Source organism: Rosa chinensis, chromosome 1 (assembly GCF_002994745.2).
Source record: "Rosa chinensis cultivar Old Blush chromosome 1, RchiOBHm-V2, whole genome shotgun sequence".
Lineage (NCBI taxonomy): Eukaryota > Viridiplantae > Streptophyta > Magnoliopsida > Rosales > Rosaceae > Rosa > Rosa chinensis.
The window spans coordinates 32,037,996-32,056,333 of record NC_037088.1 but is presented as its reverse complement, the minus strand read 5'-3'; the positions used below and the strand labels follow the sequence as shown (position 1 = coordinate 32,056,333).

The 18,338-nt window shown below is 37.4% G+C and overlaps 2 pseudogenes; both read left to right on the top strand.

The window, feature by feature from the left end:
• The first annotated feature begins 243 nt into the window (after positions 1–243).
• Positions 244–6,699, top strand: LOC112165169 (annotated as a pseudogene).
• A 1,359-nt stretch (positions 6,700–8,058) lies between these two features.
• Positions 8,059–17,353, top strand: LOC112165160 (annotated as a pseudogene).
• Positions 17,354–18,338: the final 985 nt, after the last annotated feature.

Sequence of the window (18,338 nt, the reverse complement as noted above, 5' to 3'; positions counted from 1 at the left end):
AAAAAAAGGTTATCATGGTACAGTATTAAGGAATTGCCTGAAAACATCTTAAGCACTTGGACATGTCTTATAGTCCCATCAAAAAGTCAACCAGATACAATTTGACAATTTGTAATTTGTATAACTTGCAAGCATTGTCGTTGTCACACTGTTGGCACCTTACTGAGGGTAATTAAAAAAAATAACTACGGTGAAATTTATAAAAGTTGGAAAGTTACTGGGGCAAACAGTTAATTTCACTTTTCCCACGGTTCATATTTCGGTTACACATGGCCTTTCCCATCGTCTTCAACACTAGTTCACACTTCACACCATCGGCTCAATCACCAAACCCTTCCCTCTCCTCCGCTCAATCACCGTCGTCCCCTTCTCCACCTCCGCTGTCGATTTCCTCCCTTCCTACACCGTCACCCCTCCGATCCAAGACTGGCCCCACCACCTCCAAATACCACCCCGGATTTCACCATAATTGCCACACCTACCACGTAATCATCTGCCGCCTCCTCCGCTCCCGCGCTTTTCACCTCATCAACCCCCTCCTCTCCGACCTCCGCAGCTTGAATCTCCGATGCAGCGCGGACCTCTTCATCTCCCTAATCTGCAACTACAGCGTCGTTTCACGCCCCAAACTCGCATTGAAGACATTTATCACCATTCCGAAATTCGGTGTCCAGCGATCTGTGAGGTCCTTGAATGCGTTGCTGAACGCTTTGGTTCAGAATCACTAGTATGGATTGGTTCACTCGTGAAATGCCTGCGATGGGATTTGTGCCCAATGTGGTGACTTTTACTACCAATTTGGGTGGTTATGTGTCGCGGCACGATATGGTTGGTGCCAAGAGGGTGTTTGGTGAGATTTTGGATAGAGGGTGGTTTCCTGATGTGAGTACATATACTATATTGATGGATGGGTATGTGAAGCAGGGGAAGCTGGTTGAGGCTATTAAGGTTATGGATGAGATGGAGGATAATGGGGTTGGCGCCAATGAGGTTACTTATGGGGTTATGATTGAAGCTTATTGTAAGGAGAAGAAGTCGGGCGAAGCGGTTAATTTGCTTGATGATATGGTAGAGAAGAGGTATATACCGAGCTCGGCGCTCTGTTGTAAGGTGATTGATGTTTTGTGTTGCGAAGGGAAGGTGGAGGATGCTTGTGAACTGTGGAAGAGGCTTTTGAAGAAGAATTGCACACCGGATAATGCAGTATTGGGCACGCTCATATACTGGCTTTGTAAGAAGGGAGAAATGTGGGAAGCCAGGAAATTGTTTGATCAGATTGAGATGAGTGAGCCTCCGGATGTCATGACTGACAATGTGCTTATTTCTGGAATGTGTGAAGTGGGGAGTTGTGTGAGGCTGGGAGGTTGTAGGATGACATGGTGGAGAAAGGATGTTCTCCGAATTCTTTTACATATAATGTATTGATCAAAGGATTCTGTAAGATTGGAAAAGCGAAGGAGGGAATTAGGATTTTGGATGAGATGTTCGAAAAAGGCTGTTTGCCAAACAAGTCTACTTATGCTATGTTGATCGAGGGGCTCTGTGACTCAGGAGAGGAAGCTGAAATCACTAGAGTAATATCTATGGCAATGTCAAGTGGAGACATTGACAGTGATTCCTGGGATCTTTTCCTTACTAAGGTTGTTGGTGATTTGGATACTGGGGAAAGTGTTCTAAACAGAATACTACTGGAGAATGCTGATTAGAGCCCCAGATCTAGTGGCCTTGGAATATGCTGACCTTGATCTCACCCACAATGTTTCTAAGGTCGGTATTTTGTTATTCCATCCATTCTTTTTCATTTTGGGAAGAAATAAATGTTGTTTACAGTTTGTTTATTAATAAATTTCTGCCAATAATTTACTGTAGTAGATTATATTATTGAAGGGGTTATGTTTCTGTATTTTTTTGTTCAAAAAGAATTTGTATGTTTGATGTAAGCTCATACTGGATCATGTCAAAATTAGGCATATGTCAACCCTCTTAGCACCTCTTTAGCTTTATGTGAACTCTAAGGGTGTTCTTCTTTTTCACTCTTAGATTTACAATAGAGTTTGTTAGCTGCACATGATAAAAGTTGTCATCACAATTGTTACATCCTGATGCTTAATAATCTGTTTTCCTTTTTTCCAATGGGGTAGGTGCCAGTAGAAGTACCTTATTGGAATCAAGTCTTCAGGGACCCAAGATCGATGGCCAGTAGAAGTACCTTATTGGATATTGGAAGGGGTACCATTCTTATTCCTTTACTAATGAACTCTCTCTCATGTCCATTGATAATTGTAGTCGTAGTGATTCTCAATTATAAGCAATTTGCATTTACTCCAGTTTCGGTTCTTCAATTCGATGCCAAGAACAATAATTTTAATTTAGGTAAAGAAGAAGTTGGGGTTTGGTTAAATCTTTTTATCTGTTATGTTTAATGGATGACTTAATATGGTCGTAGTGTCAGAGTATTTCAGGATCCATGTGTTCCGAGCATCCATGGTTTTGGTGTGACCTGGAAACCGGGATTGGATTTAAATATCCGAGTTGCGGAGCTGATCTAGGAGGAGGGTGGTTAGGAGGTACAACGTTTGGAGCAGATTGGTACATGTCAGGAGGTGGAAACTATTCTTGAAATACCACTCACTCGATTTAATGGTTAGGATATAATGATTTGGAATCAAAACAAGCATGGGAAGTTTTCAGTGAAGAGTGCATACTGGTTGGCAATGAAAGAATCTAGATTGGAAAGGAATGGACAGCAACCATTATCGGTGGTTTCGGATCATTGGAAACATCTTTGGAAACTCAAAATCCCTCCTAAGATGAGTCATTTTCTATGGAGATGTTTGACTGGTTTTATGCCGTGTATGTGGTCACTTTACCAGAGACGTATTTCGAACAGTTCATTGTGTCCGAGGTGTCAATTAGCTGATGAAACGCCTTTGCACGTAACATGGGAGTGTTCTTTTAGTGTTGCGGTGTTGGAAAGGGCGAGATTTTATTCGAAATTGGACCCGGGTACGTGGAATGACTTTTCCTCGTTTCTTGATTATGCTATTCAAGTTCTGTCAGTGGATGAAGTTAAACTTTTGGTTGTTATGATGTGGAATAATTGGAAAGAAAGGAACGTGATAGTGCATGGTGGTCAACCTAGACCTGCAATGATCATTTATGAGCAATGTTATTCTATTTGGAATAACTTGCTTGCGGTGCAAGTACGAGAGCAGCTTGGTAGGTGTGATACAATGTCTAATCCCATTGTTTAGGCTAAGTGGTCTCCTCCATCTCAAGGTATGATGAAACTTAATTGTGATGAATCTGTCCTTGATAATGGAACTCAGGTTGGTATAGGTTGTGTTATAAGGGGAAGTGATGGTGAATTGCTACTTGTGGTGGGTGAGCGGCTCCAAAGTTGCCTTAAGCCTTGTGCTACTGAGTTGCAGGCAGTGATCCTGGGGCTTGAGATGATGATAGAGCATGGTTAGCAGCCTGAGATGGTGGAAACCGATTGTTTAGAGGTTGTTAATTTGATAAACAGGGAGGGGGATGAGGATTGTCTGGCAGTGGAAGGAGTGCTAGTAGAGAAGATTAAATTCTTACTGGGGTATGTTGGTATTCGAAGTATTCATCATGTTTCTAGGGTGGCTAATGGTGCTGCTCATGGTGTTGCTCAGTTTGTAGCCCGGTTAAATGGGCGTCATAGTTGGTTAGGGGTTGGGCCCTCTTGGCTCATGGATATCATCGGTGATGATAGACCCGTAACTCGTTCTAGTAGGGAAGAGAGTGGGGAATTTTCCACCACCGATTTTTCCCATATGGTGTAATTTTTATCTTATTTGAATAAAAGTTTAGTCATTCTCAAAAAAAAAAAAGTTATCATGGTACAGTATTAAGGAATTGCCTGATTCAATTAACAACTTGAAACATCTTAAGCACTTGGACATGTCTTATAGGCTATGTTTGGGGGGGCTTTTTTGCTCCCCCGCTTATAAGCACAAGAGCAACAACCGTTTGGTGAGTGAGCTTATCCTCAGCTTTTGGAAAAAGCTGCCCCAGCTTCTATCTAAAAGCAGAAGCTGGCTCCCCCCAGCTTTTAGAAGCCAGAAGCTCTCTGAGCACTGTAGCGGTGTTTACTGTATATTAATGAATTTTTTAAAATCCCGGTTTCTACCCTCCTTTGGTTGAACCAATTACAGTCATCTGCCATCAAACCCTCGATGTATCAGTATCTCGATTTCATTCTCCCTCTAATCACAGAACGCATCACAGTCGCCGCCTTTCGATCTCCCTCTAATCACAGAACCCATCAGTCGTTGCATCTCGGTGCTCTTAAGACGTCGTTCCTCCATCTTCGCTCTCCCCGGTGGTCACATCGAATTCGGTAAGAGGTTTTGTTCTTGATTTTGATTTCATGGGTTTGATTTCATTTCTCTCTGTCCCGAAAACCTGAAATTTTGGGTGGATTGGATTTGATAAAATTTTGGGTTTTGTTTTGTGATGAGAATAGATGAACAAGTTTGTATATTTATTGGAGAATTGGAAATAGATGAACAAGTTTTTTTTTCAGAATTGAGAATTGAGAATTGGGTTAAATTTTGTTTTGTAATGAGAATAGATGAACAAGTGGGTTCATATCCATTTTCTTGTCTGCAAGTTTTATCTGGAATACCCAGTTTCCAGTTTCCACACTTCCACTCAAGATTTATTTGGAATACCCAGTTTCCAGTTTCCAATTTCAGGTTTTCGATTTCAGGCTTTGATTTTTCTAAAATTGAACCATTGATGATAGAGACCACTGCTTCCTATAGGCTATAGCGCAACAATAGCTCACCCAACTTGATTACTTTGCAGCTCTCATTAGTTTCTATTAATTCCCACCTCTGGTTCCAATGCAACTGTTTGATAGTTTCTGTGTTTGTTTTTCTTGCTGATTTATTTATGTTGAAAGTAATGGCAATTTTAGTTTATGAGGAACATTTGAATGGTAGTTGAGAGGCATTGGGTGAGGGAGAAGCAATGGACAATGTTTGTGTAGAACGGGAGCTATTGAGATAAGGTGTTCTCTGTTGAGAATTTACATTTGACCTTGTATTTTCAAGATTTAAATGAGAGAACATCAGTCTATTTCGTTGACAGATGATATTCTTGCTCTTGTTTTTGTGTGCTGCATGTTTTTGTGGTAAATGGAAAATTAACTAAGAAGCACCGAAACGGGTACGAGTTTCCGGATACGATACGATCGGAAACGTGGAAACGGAAAATTTTAAATGTAATAGGAAACGGATACGTGAAGGAAACGCCAATTATTTATATATAAATATAAATATATATATAAATTATTTATATATAAATATATATATATATATATATATATAATCAGAAGAAAAAAAATATGAGACATAAAGACTATATAGACCATGTGCCCATGTTCCTACCTTTATCCCACCTTCCCACGTGCCCAGACAATCTTGACAGATAGACCATGCCCCTAGACCATTATCCTTTTCTTTAATTACCATTCATCCCTATTCTTTAATTTCCATTCATTCCACGTGCCCCGATCCTCAAACATTTTTGAATTTTTTTTCCTTCTCTCCAGTCTCCACCGACTCAGATCTGTTATCTGAGTTTCATTCTTATCTGCAAATTTCTCTGGCAATCTGACCTCTCCCCACAACAAGCCATCGACCTCCTCAAAGCCTTCAAGGTGTTCGGCTAACATGCTCCACGGACCTCACCAAGCCTTTGCTTCAAGTTGAGGGGAAAAACTAAGAAAGCCCCTCCTCCTCTGGACCTCCGACCCGGCCACCAGCGATGCCACCATCGTTCGTCAAGCTTTCGCCGCTGCTGATCTTCACAGCGTCACCGAAGTCTGCTCCCGAAACCCCTTCCCAGATCGCCGATTCAAACGACTCGACTCTACAAACCGTTTCCAATTTATTTACATTCTTACGTTTCCGGATTGGATACGGACGTATCCAAACCGTTTCCAAATCAGGATACGCGTTTCCAAGCGTTTCCGACCCGTTTCCGACCCGTTTCCCGTTTCGATACGAGAAACGCGGCCATTTTGGCGTTTCCGTGCATCATAGAAAATTAATGTTGATAGAAGCTAATAGGTTGTAAAAAGTAGGAAGATTTGGAATCAAATTATAGAACGTTGGAATTCTATTCCTTCTGTTGGTACAGCTTTACAGGTCTATCAGAAACTGGTTTGATCATTTTATACCAGTTGGTATTGCAACATACAATGTGATAATTCAAGGCTTAATGAATGTGCAGTCCAGTTTTGGTCATGTGTATATGCTACTGCAATGCAAGAATTTAGACACCCCTCTTTACCATTCAAATTTCTTGTCTTGCTGATTCATTTTCTTATCACTGATTCATTTGATAAGCAAGTGCAGATTGTCATTGCCACCATGACACTTCATAATTATATACGGAGACATGCACATGGTAATAGACATTTTGTCCGCAGTGAAGAAAGAGAAGGTTATGGGTCAAGTGGTGGGATAGAAATGGATAATGATGTAGAAAAAGAATATCATGGTCACGGTGCACAAGAAATGGAAACAATAAGAAATAGCATTACTCAAAGTTTGATGAATGCGCGTAATAACGTGAACATTTGATGTGAACCAGAAACCAATTGTTATTAATGTTACTACTATATTTGTATAAGTTATTTTAAAAATTGTCCAATATTAATCATATAGTCACCATAATTTATAAAAATTGAAAGTTAACAAAAATTAATAAGGACATAATAAAGATTAAAAATAATAACAAGAGCAATTGAACAACATTGTATACCAAACAATCAAGGCAAAATAATCTCTCATGTCCAATTTGGTCATTCCACAAATAAAAAGCACAAGCCAGTTTGATTTACCAAACACTTTGTCACTGCTTCTACCACTGACAGCTCTTATAAAAAGCCAGTTTACCAAATACTCAGCAGCTTTGCTTTTCAGCTACTTATTCTCAGAAATAAGCAGAAGCCAGCTTTTCTGAAAAGCCAAGCCATAACAAACATAGCCATAGTCCCATCAAAAAGTCAACCAGATACAATTTGACAATTTGTAATTTGTATAACTTGCAAGCATTGTCGTTGTCACACTGTTGGCACTAGAGGTGGCAAACGGGCCACAAAGCACGAGCACGGCACGGGCCCGGCACGCTTAAAAGCTGCCCGGCACGGCCCAAGCCCGTTAGTGGCCCAGCACGACCCGAGCACGTTAGAATAACGGGTCGGGCTGGGCCTAAGAATATTGGCCCATTGGCCCGGCCCGGCCCGAGCTCGTAATGGGCCCGGCACGGCCCGAGCACGACATATTGTGGGCCGGCCCGTTACACACACAAAATTTCATTTTAAAAAAAAAAAAAAAATTAAAAAACTATAATGATGAGATTTGAATATGAGACATTTTTATTTAAAATCTTATGACTACTTTCTTTTATATTGTCAAAATAATGAAACAAAACATTATATCCTTATTTTGACATAAGTATTTTTTCTAATATTTATTAATAAAGACTAATCTCATAATAATACAACTATAGAATGAAGGAAAAAATAATAGATACTAAATCTTCATTATATTAATAAAGATTAATCTCACAATAATATACTAAAAACAATATATTTTGAGTTTTTTTTTCTTCTTTCTTTCTTATAGTGAAATATAAAAAATTATTAGAAATCTAATCTTAAAAAGCTAAGATTAAGAAAAACATTGTAGAACTTAATTTATCTTAATTTTCTAAATAGTTAAATAAAATTAATTTCTATTTGTTCAAATTAAGATTCTAAAATTGTGCTTTATAGTGGGTAGGCACGAGCACGGCCCGTTATTGACCCGGCACGAGCCCGGCACGATAATAAATGGGCCGGCCCAAGCACGGCACGAAGCACGACTAGGCCCGCTTAAAATGGGCCGGGCCGGCCCGTTTGCCACCTCTAGTTGGCACCTTACTGAGGGTAATTAAAAAAAATAACTAGGGTGAAATTTATAAAAGTTGGAAAGTTACTGGGGCAAACAGTTAATTTCACTTTTCCCACGGTTCATATTTCGGTTACACATGGCCTTTCCCATCGTCTTCAACACTAGTTCACACTTCACACCATCGGCTCAATCACCAAACCCTTCCCTCTCCTCCGCTCAATCACCGTCGTCCCCTTCTCCACCTCCGCTGTCGATTTCCTCCCTTCCTACACCGTCACCCCTCCGATCCAAGACTGGCCCCACCACCTCCAAATACCACCCCGGATTTCACCATAATTGCCACACCTACCACGTAATCATCTGCCGCCTCCTCCGCTCCCGCGCTTTTCACCTCATCGACCCCCTCCTCTCCGACCTCCGCAGTTTGAATCTCCGATGCATCGCGGACCTCTTCATCTCCCTAATCTGCAACTACAGCGTCGTTTCACGCCCTAAACTCGCATTGAAGACATTTATCACCATTCCGAAATTCGGTGTCCAGCGATCTGTGAGGTCCTTGAATGCGTTGCTGAACGCTTTGGTTCAGAATCACTAGTATGGATTGGTTCACTCGTGAAATGCCTGCGATGGGATTTGTGCCCAATGTGGTGACTTTTACTACCAATTTGGGTGGTTATGTGTCGCGGCACGATATGGTTGGTGCCAAGAGGGTGTTTGGTGAGATTTTGGATAGAGGGTGGTTTCCTGATGTGAGTACATATACTATATTGATGGATGGGTATGTGAAGCAGGGGAAGCTGGTTGAGGCTATTAAGGTTATGGATGAGATGGAGGATAATGGGGTTGACGCCAATGAGGTCACTTATGGGGTTATGATTGATGATATGGTGGAGAAGAGGTATATACCGAGCTCGGCGCTCTATTGTAAGGAGATTGATGTTTTGTGCTGCGAAGGGAAGGTGGAGGATGCTTGTGAACTGTGGAAGAGGCTTTTGAAGAAGAATTGCACACCGGATAATGCAGTATTGGGCACGCTCATATACTGGCTTTGTAAGAAGGGAGAAATGTGGGAAGCCAGGAAATTGTTTGATCAGATTGAGATGAGTGAGCCTCCTGATGTCATGACTTACAACGTGCTTATTTCTGGAATGTGTGAAGTGGGGGAGTTGGGTGAGGCTGGGAGGTTGTGGGATGACATGGTGGAGAAAGGATGTTCTCCGAATTCTTTTACATATAATGTATTGATCAAAGGATTCTGTAAGATTGGAAAAGCGAAGGAGGGAATTAGGATTTTGGACGAGATGTTCGAAAAAGGCTGTTTGCCAAACAAGTCTACTTATGCTATGTTGATCGAGGGGCTCTGTGACTCAGGAGAGGAAGCTGAAATCACTAGAGTATTATCTATGGCAATGTCAAGTGGAGACATTGACAGTGATTCCTGGGATCTTTTCCTTACTAAGGTTGTTGGTGATTTGGATACTGGGGAAAGTGTTCTAAACAGAATACTACTGGAGAATGCTGATTAGAGCCCCAGATCTAGTGGCCTTGGAATATGCTGACCTTGATCTCACCCACAATGTTTCTCAGGTCGGTATTTTGTTATTACATCCATTCTTTTTCATTTTGGGAAGAAATAAATGTTGTTTACAGTTTGTTTATTAATAAATTTCTGCCAATAATTTACTGTAGTAGATTATATTATTGAAGGAGTTATGTTTCTGTATTTTTTTGTTCAAAAAGAATTTGTATGTTTGATGTAAGCTCATACTGGATCATGTCAAAATTAGGCATATGTCAACCCTCTTAGACCCTCTTTAGCTTTATGTGAACTCTAAGGGTGTTCTTCTTTTTCACTCTTAGATTTACAATAGAGTTTGTTAGCTGCACATGATAAAAGTTGTCATCACAATTGTTACATCCTGATGCTTAATAATCTGTTTTCCTTTTTTCCAATGGGGTAGGTGCCAGTAGAAGTACCTTATTGGAATCAAGTCTTCAGGGACCCAAGATCGATGGGCACTGGTGGTGGATATTGGAAGGGGTACCATTCTTATTCCTTTACTAATGAACTCTCTCTCATGTCCATTGATAATTGTAGTCGGAGTGATTCTCAATTATAAGCAATTAGCATTTACTCCAGATTTCGGTTCTTCAATTCGATGCCAAGAACAATAATTTTAATTCAGGTAAAGAAGAAGTTGGGGTTTGGTTAAATCTTTTTATCTGTTATGTTTAATGTATGACTCAATATGGATGATGATTCTAATAGAAATCTTATCATGATCAACAGCTCTTGATTAACCCGTCTTATGAATTTATAACTACAGATCTGTTGCACGCTTCCTTTTTAATATTTAGCATTTATGGAATGTTTATCGAGCTACTTGACTTTAGTCATAGAGCTGTACAACCTCATAGATACAAAACAGGAAGTTGTTTAGGGAGTGTTAGTTTTAGACCAAACTTTTCCATAAACCTTTTGTCCTAGGACATCACTGCTCACTCTCTCCCATCCTGTGATATATCACAAGTAGCACAAAACTCTCTGGCAAACCATTTAGCAATTAGCACGCACATCAATACATCATGATCATGGAGTAAGAATGTTTTTGTGGACAATAGTTAATTATGTCAACATGCAAGGTAGTTCTTATTTCTTAACAATAGATGCTTCATTCACATACAGATAAAGAAAAGCTTATATATTGATACATGTACTATGCTTATATATCAAGGGGCATATTGCCAAAGGATAAATATGGCCATAGGTCTGTGTGGTCTCTTATCTCAAAAATAGAGATATTCACATGGTGAAGTTAGCATGTAGCATGATTAGTTTTACAAAATTTAACAATTTTCCATAATGTTATTGATTTTTGGGGCTCATGCACTTGCAACTAAGCAAAGGTCCTGCATCAGTTTTGCATCTTCTGTGAATATTATCATAGCCCTTGCTCAAGGGATGCCCATATCCACAGCTCTTTGTTAAACATATTATGAATGATATTAACAGATCTGTTGGAGCCCTATTGCCTCTTTTTAACACTTTGGGTGTACTGAGCTATCTGACTTTATTCTTAGTGATCTTAGAAAATTGCTGTATCTACTCATTTATGCTACGAGATGGCTGCTTACCTTACTTATTACTTACTCTCGCAAACACACATTCAGCTTGTTTTTTGGTATTACATTTAATGGACAATTCCTCTCCCTCTTCTGTAATGCGGAAGGTTAAACTACCTCCTAAGGTAGAGGCGTTAGTATTCGTTAGTATTATCATAACCATTGCTCATTTTATTGGGACAGTATTTCAAATTGTCCTTCATGTTTTAAGGTGTTTATCATCATCGTTGTGTGTGTGTGTGTGTGTGAGGGAGGGAGGGAGGGAGGGCAGTACCATACAATACAATTAATTGTGAGATATTATTTGGGACTGGAAATACGACAGAAAAACTCTTGGGCTAATTTTGATACACTCGAAAGTTCTTCTGATTAAGTTATTGTGTAATCAATTGATCCTCATTCCTCGTTTCAATTTTACGTCTGTTAAATATAGTATTGTTTTTCTTTTCCTGATGCAGATGGTCAAGCATGTTGATGTCTGGGCTAAAGAGCTAGGTCTTAGTAATGTGTAAGGTTTCTTGATCAAATTAGGTCTTCAATCCTATTGCATATTATTGATTATCTCTTTATATAATATATTAACTCCATGCAGATATTTCATGTATACAAATGCCACAACTTGTTTTAATCAATTGGTTTCTACCTACCCTGGATCATCGATGCTGTTTTAATCCTGGTACACTAAAAAATTTTCAGGTTCATATAGTGTCCAAAGAGGTTGTCTTCAACTTGTGAAAAAAAAAAGTGGCTGAAGCACCATCTGTTTTTATAAGAAATGAACTTTCTATTGGAATAGGGAACAATAAACAAGAAACAAAAGCTGTGGACTAGAAGTCTTTTATAGGCTAGTCTGTTGTAGTCTACTCTGTTTATGTTTTGTCTCTTGTGGTTGCAGCACCATTTTTTAAATTCTTTTTTTATGTTTATATGCGGTGCCCAGACCATACTTCAGAGAAAGCATCATAAGAGACGGGTTGTACAGAAACCTTTAGTAGAGTCCATTGTGAACAATTAAGTTCGAATCATCGAGGTTTGTGAAACTGTAGTTTACGACATAATTGTAAACTGTCTAGTATATTTTAATCTGGAAGGCTTCTATTACTTGGGATCTTCTAGTTCTGAGTTTGGATTTGTAATGTTCGATATCTGTTATACTTTTTCTTCTTTAGTGTGAACTCCTGGTCAGCTGCTTGTGTGGTAGATCTATTTTGTTTTAGTGAAATTTTCTTCAAAAAACATAAAGAAAATAAAAACTTGAAAGGCCATAACATTGACAGGTAAAAGGTTATTAGGATGTCCCTTAGTTTATGTTTGAGCACTGAGACAAGTTGTAGATTAGACTATAGAGTATAAAGATCTAAAAGCTTAGTACCAAAAACCCCCCCACCACTTGAGAATTGAGATAACCCCAAGTGCTTAAAATTGGAATTAATTTTGACGCTCTATCCTTCAAAACTATAATTGAACTGATTACATTTACTGAAGACAAACAAAATATTGCATTTATTAATAGAATTGGGGACAAACAACAGTACAATAATTTCTGGAATTTAGACAATTTACGCACTAAATATTATATTTTTAATAAATTAAATTACACAATAGCTACTCGTCCTTGAGTTGAATTCAAGAGCACCCACTTGCATAGAAAAAAGTTGTAAAATTAGACCGACTGGTTTAGAGATGGCAATTTCCTAGGCAATACAAGAAAAAGAAGTCACAGCACGAAACGATGATTCAGACCAAGACCAAGTAAAACGATGTAAACTTATGATGACAGTCTGACGGAGGCTTGTGAAGTTGCAATGAGATAAGAGGTTTAGAGGTTGCAATTTAGTTGCATGTCATTAGTGGTTCCAACTTCCAAATCAATGTCTTATTTATTGACTTCAATGAAAGGAGTAGTCAACATTGAACAACATTGTTGGAGGACTTGAATTCCAACAAAATTAACTTATTGTTCATACAACTATATGGAAGAGTTCCAGATACAAAGAATGTGTAAGGTTTCTTGATCCACAGCTCTTTGTTAAACATATTATGAATGATATTAACAGATCTATTGGAGCCCTATTGCCTCTTTTTAACACTTTGGGTATACTGAGCTATCTGACTTTATTCTTAGCGATCTTAGAAAATTGCTATATCTACTAATTTATGCAATGGGATGGCTGCTTACCTTACTTACTCACACACACGCACTCAGCTTGTGTTTTGGTGTTACATTTAATGGACAATTCCTCTTCCTCTTCTGTAATGCGGAAGGCTAAACTACCTCCTAAGGTAGAGGCGTCAGTATTCGTTAGTATTATCATAACTATTGCTCATTTTATTGGGACAGTATTTCAAATTGTCCTTCATGTTTTAAGGTGTTTATTATCATCATTGTGTGTGTGTGAGGGAGGGAGGGAGGGAGGGCAGTACCTTACAATACAATTAATTGTGAGATATTATTTGGGACTGGAAATATGACAGAAAAACTCTTGGGCTAATTTTGATACACTCGAAAGTTCTTCTGATTAAGTTATTGTATAATCAATTGATCCTCATACCTTGTTTCAATATTACATCTGTTAAATATAGTAAATGTTTTTCTTTTCCTGATGTAGATGTTCAAGCATGCTGATGTCTGGGCTAAAGAGCTAGGTCTTAGTAATGTGTAAGGTTTCTTGATCAAATTAGATCTTCAATCCTATTGCATATTAATGATTATCTCTTTATATAATATATTAACTCCATGCAGATATTTCATGTATACAAATGCCACAACTTGTTTTAATCAATTGGTTTCTACCTACCCTGGATCATCAATGCTGTTTTAATCCTGGTAAAAAAATTTCAGGTTCATATAGTGTCCAAAGAGGTTGTCTTCAACTTGTGAAAAAAAAAAAGTGGCTGAAGCACCATCTGTTTTTATAAGAATTGAACTTTCTATTGGAATAGGGAACAATAAACAAGAAACAAAAGCTGTGGACTAGGAGTCTTTTATAGGCTAGTCTGTTGTAGCCTACTCTGTTTATGTTCTGTCTCTTGTGGCTGCAGCACCATTTTTTAAATTCTTTGTTTATGTTTATATGCAGTGCCCTGACCATTCTTGAGGAGAAAGCGTCATACGAGACGGGTTGTACAAAAGCCTTTAGTAGAGTCCATTGTGAACAATTAAGTTCGAAGCATCCAGGTTTGTGAAACTGTAGTTTACGACATAATTGTAAACTGTCTAATATATTTTAAACTGGAAGGCTTCTATTACTTGGGATCTTCTAGTTCTGAGTTTGGATTTGTAATGTTTGATATCTGTTATACTTTTTCTTCTTCCAGTGTGAACTCCTGGTCAGCTGCTTGTGTAGTAGATCTATTTTGTTCGAGTTTTAGTGAAATTTTCTTCAAAAAACATAAAGAAAATAAAAAAGTTGTCACTAAATATTATATTTTTTATAAATTAAATTACACAATAGCTACTCGTCCTTGAGTTGAATTCAAAAGCACTCACTTGCATAGAAAAAAGTTGTAAAACTAGACCCACTGGTTTAGAGATGGCGATTTCCTAGGCAATACAAGAAAAGGAAGTCACAACGCGAAAAGATGATTCAGACCAAGACCAAGTAAAACGATGTAAACTTATAATGATAGTCTGACGGAGGCTTGTGAAGTTGCAATGAGATAAGAGGATTAGAGGTTGCAATTTGGTTGCATGTCATTAGTGGTTCCACTTCCAAATCAATGTCTTATTTATTGACTTCAATGAAAGGAGTAGTCGACTTTGAACAATATTGTTGGAGGACTTGAATTCCAACAAAATTAACTTATGGGGAGTGCCTAGAGGTTTCTCTCTGTAGTCTATTTTCTTGTTTTGTTTCTTTCATCAAAAAACAAAAACAAAAAATTATTAACTTATTGTTAATAAAAAAAAATTAACTTATTGTTCATACATGTATATGGAAGAGTTCCAGATACAAAGAATCTTTGCGATATGTATTGATTGGCTCAAGAATTTGAATCGCTTGCATCCTTCATCTAAGTATTTGGGTGTACCAAAATCAAAAGTTTCAAAATTAAACATGTGGTCATCCTTCATCCAAGTATTTGAGTCTACAATTGTGTGCTTTCAATACGAATACCAGTCTTGTACTCCTGTTATCGTTTCAATTTGTGGTTTTGTACATTTGTCCATAAACAAAGAATTTTTGCAATATTAGTTGCAGGAAATGATCACACGCACAAACATGGATGCAGTAAATGAAGCTGATATGTAATTTACCATAACATTGAAATGTAAAAGGTTATCAGAGTGTCCCTTTGTTTATGTTTGAGCACCGAGACAAGTTGTAGATTAGACTATAGAGTATAAAGATCTTGAAAGCTTTGAATGCCCGATAACTGGCCTCAAGATTTTGCATGGTTTTGCATGCAAGGCTACGAAAGGGATGAGTTGATGTAGGGAGCAGCCGAGCAGCTTTTTGACTTTTCTGTAATAGAAATATGTCGTTTTGGTCTCACCTGGTCTGCATGTACCATACAATCCATTAGTTTTATGTTGCTTATTACTTATGTGGATTCTATTATTGTTGCATGGATCAAAACGGCTTTGATTCACCTTCGATCATGATTATTCTGTATGTAGACTTATTTTTTTATTTTTGCATTTTTTCTTATCTAAATTGGCTTTGAGTCTTTGATTTTGTCCATGGTATTATCAAACTCATCCTATCAGTTTTGCGTCTAGGGATGATGAGACATTTGTGAAATTTAGAAGATTGAAAAGATATATTTGTCTTATGTTTCTTAATTGCTCTCCTATCTAGCTACTTTGTGGTTTGGTGAGAGAAGCTTTCCCTTATTATTCGCTTTCATATGCAGGGGAATTACTGCAATCATTCCAAGTTTCATTGAGTACATCAAGCAACTTAGATGCTTATGCAGAAAATTAAAGCAATACAGGTATCATATTGATGTTGTGGTTGTACTGTGAGCAAGACCTTTGTTGCTTTTGTCTAATGCGTTCTCTATTTTAAGAACTTGATTGTTATACATTATTGTATGTAGTAAATCAAGTTTTCAAATGCTATTTGTTCTCAATTTCTGGGGTTTGTAAAATTATATTTTCTTTGTTATCTCTGTCATTAGAAATATTTGTATTTATTAATGACCATGAATAGTCGAATTGCATATGCTATTCATAATTATATATGCATTTGCTATTGACTGTCAGTAGCACTATCCTAATTGATATTGTGTCATAAGCACTATCATATTGTTATCGACATTCAGTTGCACTGTCCTATTTTAGATTGATGATAGTGTGACACAATCTTTTTTCCTATTGACAGTTAGTAACAAAATTTATATTTACTGTTGGCGGTATAGTAGCAATACATTTATTTGCTGCTGACTGTTAGTAGCCATTTTTACTATCACCAGCAGCACTAGCTATCCTATTAGGCATAGTTGTGTGATTCTCATCGATTGTCAGAAAAAATAATAATAATAATAATAATAAAATAAAATAAAAGACAATTTTGTATTTGCTTTGAGTTCCTGTGTTTTGAGAAAGTAAATTTTTTATCTACTCACACATTATGATTTGCTATTGAAGCTCAGTAGCATTATTTACAATTTTGCAGTATTGTTATCACCAGTAGCGTGATTCTTTTATTTTGAACATGTACATTGTAAAAACACTCATGCAAAAGAGAGGGGGAGATGTGGTTTGCAAAAGCAAAGAGGGAGGGAGATCTGGTTTGCAAAAAAAAGGAGTGTTGGTTTCACTCAAATAAAAAAAGACACAATTATGTATTTGCTTTGAGTTATTGTGTTTTGAGAAAGTAAATTGCTATTGATTCACATATCATTATTCGCTATTGAACTTCAGTAGTATTATTTGTTGTTAAGCCTCGGTAGCATTTGTTTGCTAATCGGTGTCAAGAGCATTGTTTTCATATTTGTAGTCACTGACAGTTGCCTTATTATGTTGTTTTGCAGGCCTTTCCGCTTTAGATTGATTTGAAAAAAATTGTCTGACTATTTATTATTGAAGACTAGTAATATGTAGATTCTTGCTGTAATAGTGATGAAGGGTAGCTGTTGAGAAGATTAAGATCCTTAGATTTGGATTTTTGAGTTAGATTTGTAAATGATATGTAACACTTTACTTGCTTTTCAAAAAGCATTAAAGGCCATTTGACCAGCTACATGGTACAAGACAAAAGTACTTGTGGTTGTATAATTCACAATTTGGCCAAATGTAGTTTGAGAAGTATTTATAGAAATAAAAATGCAAATATTATTGTTGGATACTTTTGGTGGATTGTTATTGGTGGGCAAAAATACGGGGATATAGTTTTGAATTTTTATAGGCCAATTTGTTTAAATGGTTAGTTTGAATAATCGCTTACTATATAAGTTTAGTGTGATAGAAGATGTGTGGTTGCACTGTATTTTAAGACCATTTGAAGTAGTGGTGATCTTGTAATTATTTATAATTTTAATGTTTATTTTAGCATGTCATATAGGTTAGTGGTCCGTATGGTGCTGACTACAGTTGTCTCTGCGCATGGTACTTTGAGCTGTAATCTTTACCCTATTGGTAAATAACTCTAAATCAATTTCTTAAGTTGGCAGCTATGGAACTCCTCTACATTTCCGTTCTTTAGAGGCCTTGTCATAGTGGTCCATCAACAATGCGAAAATGCATTGATAATTTGCCCGGTATACTCTTTGCAAGCAATTTATATAGGTATACTCTGTGCAAGCAATGTATATACCCACTTTGAAGATGTAATTGACTGATTTCATGAACTAATTTAAGTAGTTTTTGGAAATTCATTGTTTCATGAATAGCTACTGGTTCTCTATGCTTGGGCAGTGATATATTGGCTTTTATATCACAATGATAGAAGTTACCATTAAGGATTAAAATGTCGGTCATACATATCTATCGGACTTTGAAAAATGGAGATATCAAAAATATCGAGAAACACATTGGAGATATCCTGGAAAAGAAATTATTATTTTTTTAAATAATTAATTTATAGAATTTACATATAAATAGATATAAATGTCAACTTCATCTACATCCAAAAATAGACTATAGATAGTTGAAAAGACATTTGCTGGTCTACGAAAATACGATAATCAGACCTAGACAAATCTATATAGTACAAATTGTAGTGATGAACATGATAGACATAGATTTCCTCACCCATATCTCTCTTGAGTGGATTACTTCTCACCCAAATTCGCCTTGAGAAGATTTATCTTCACCCAGATTCTCCTTAAGGG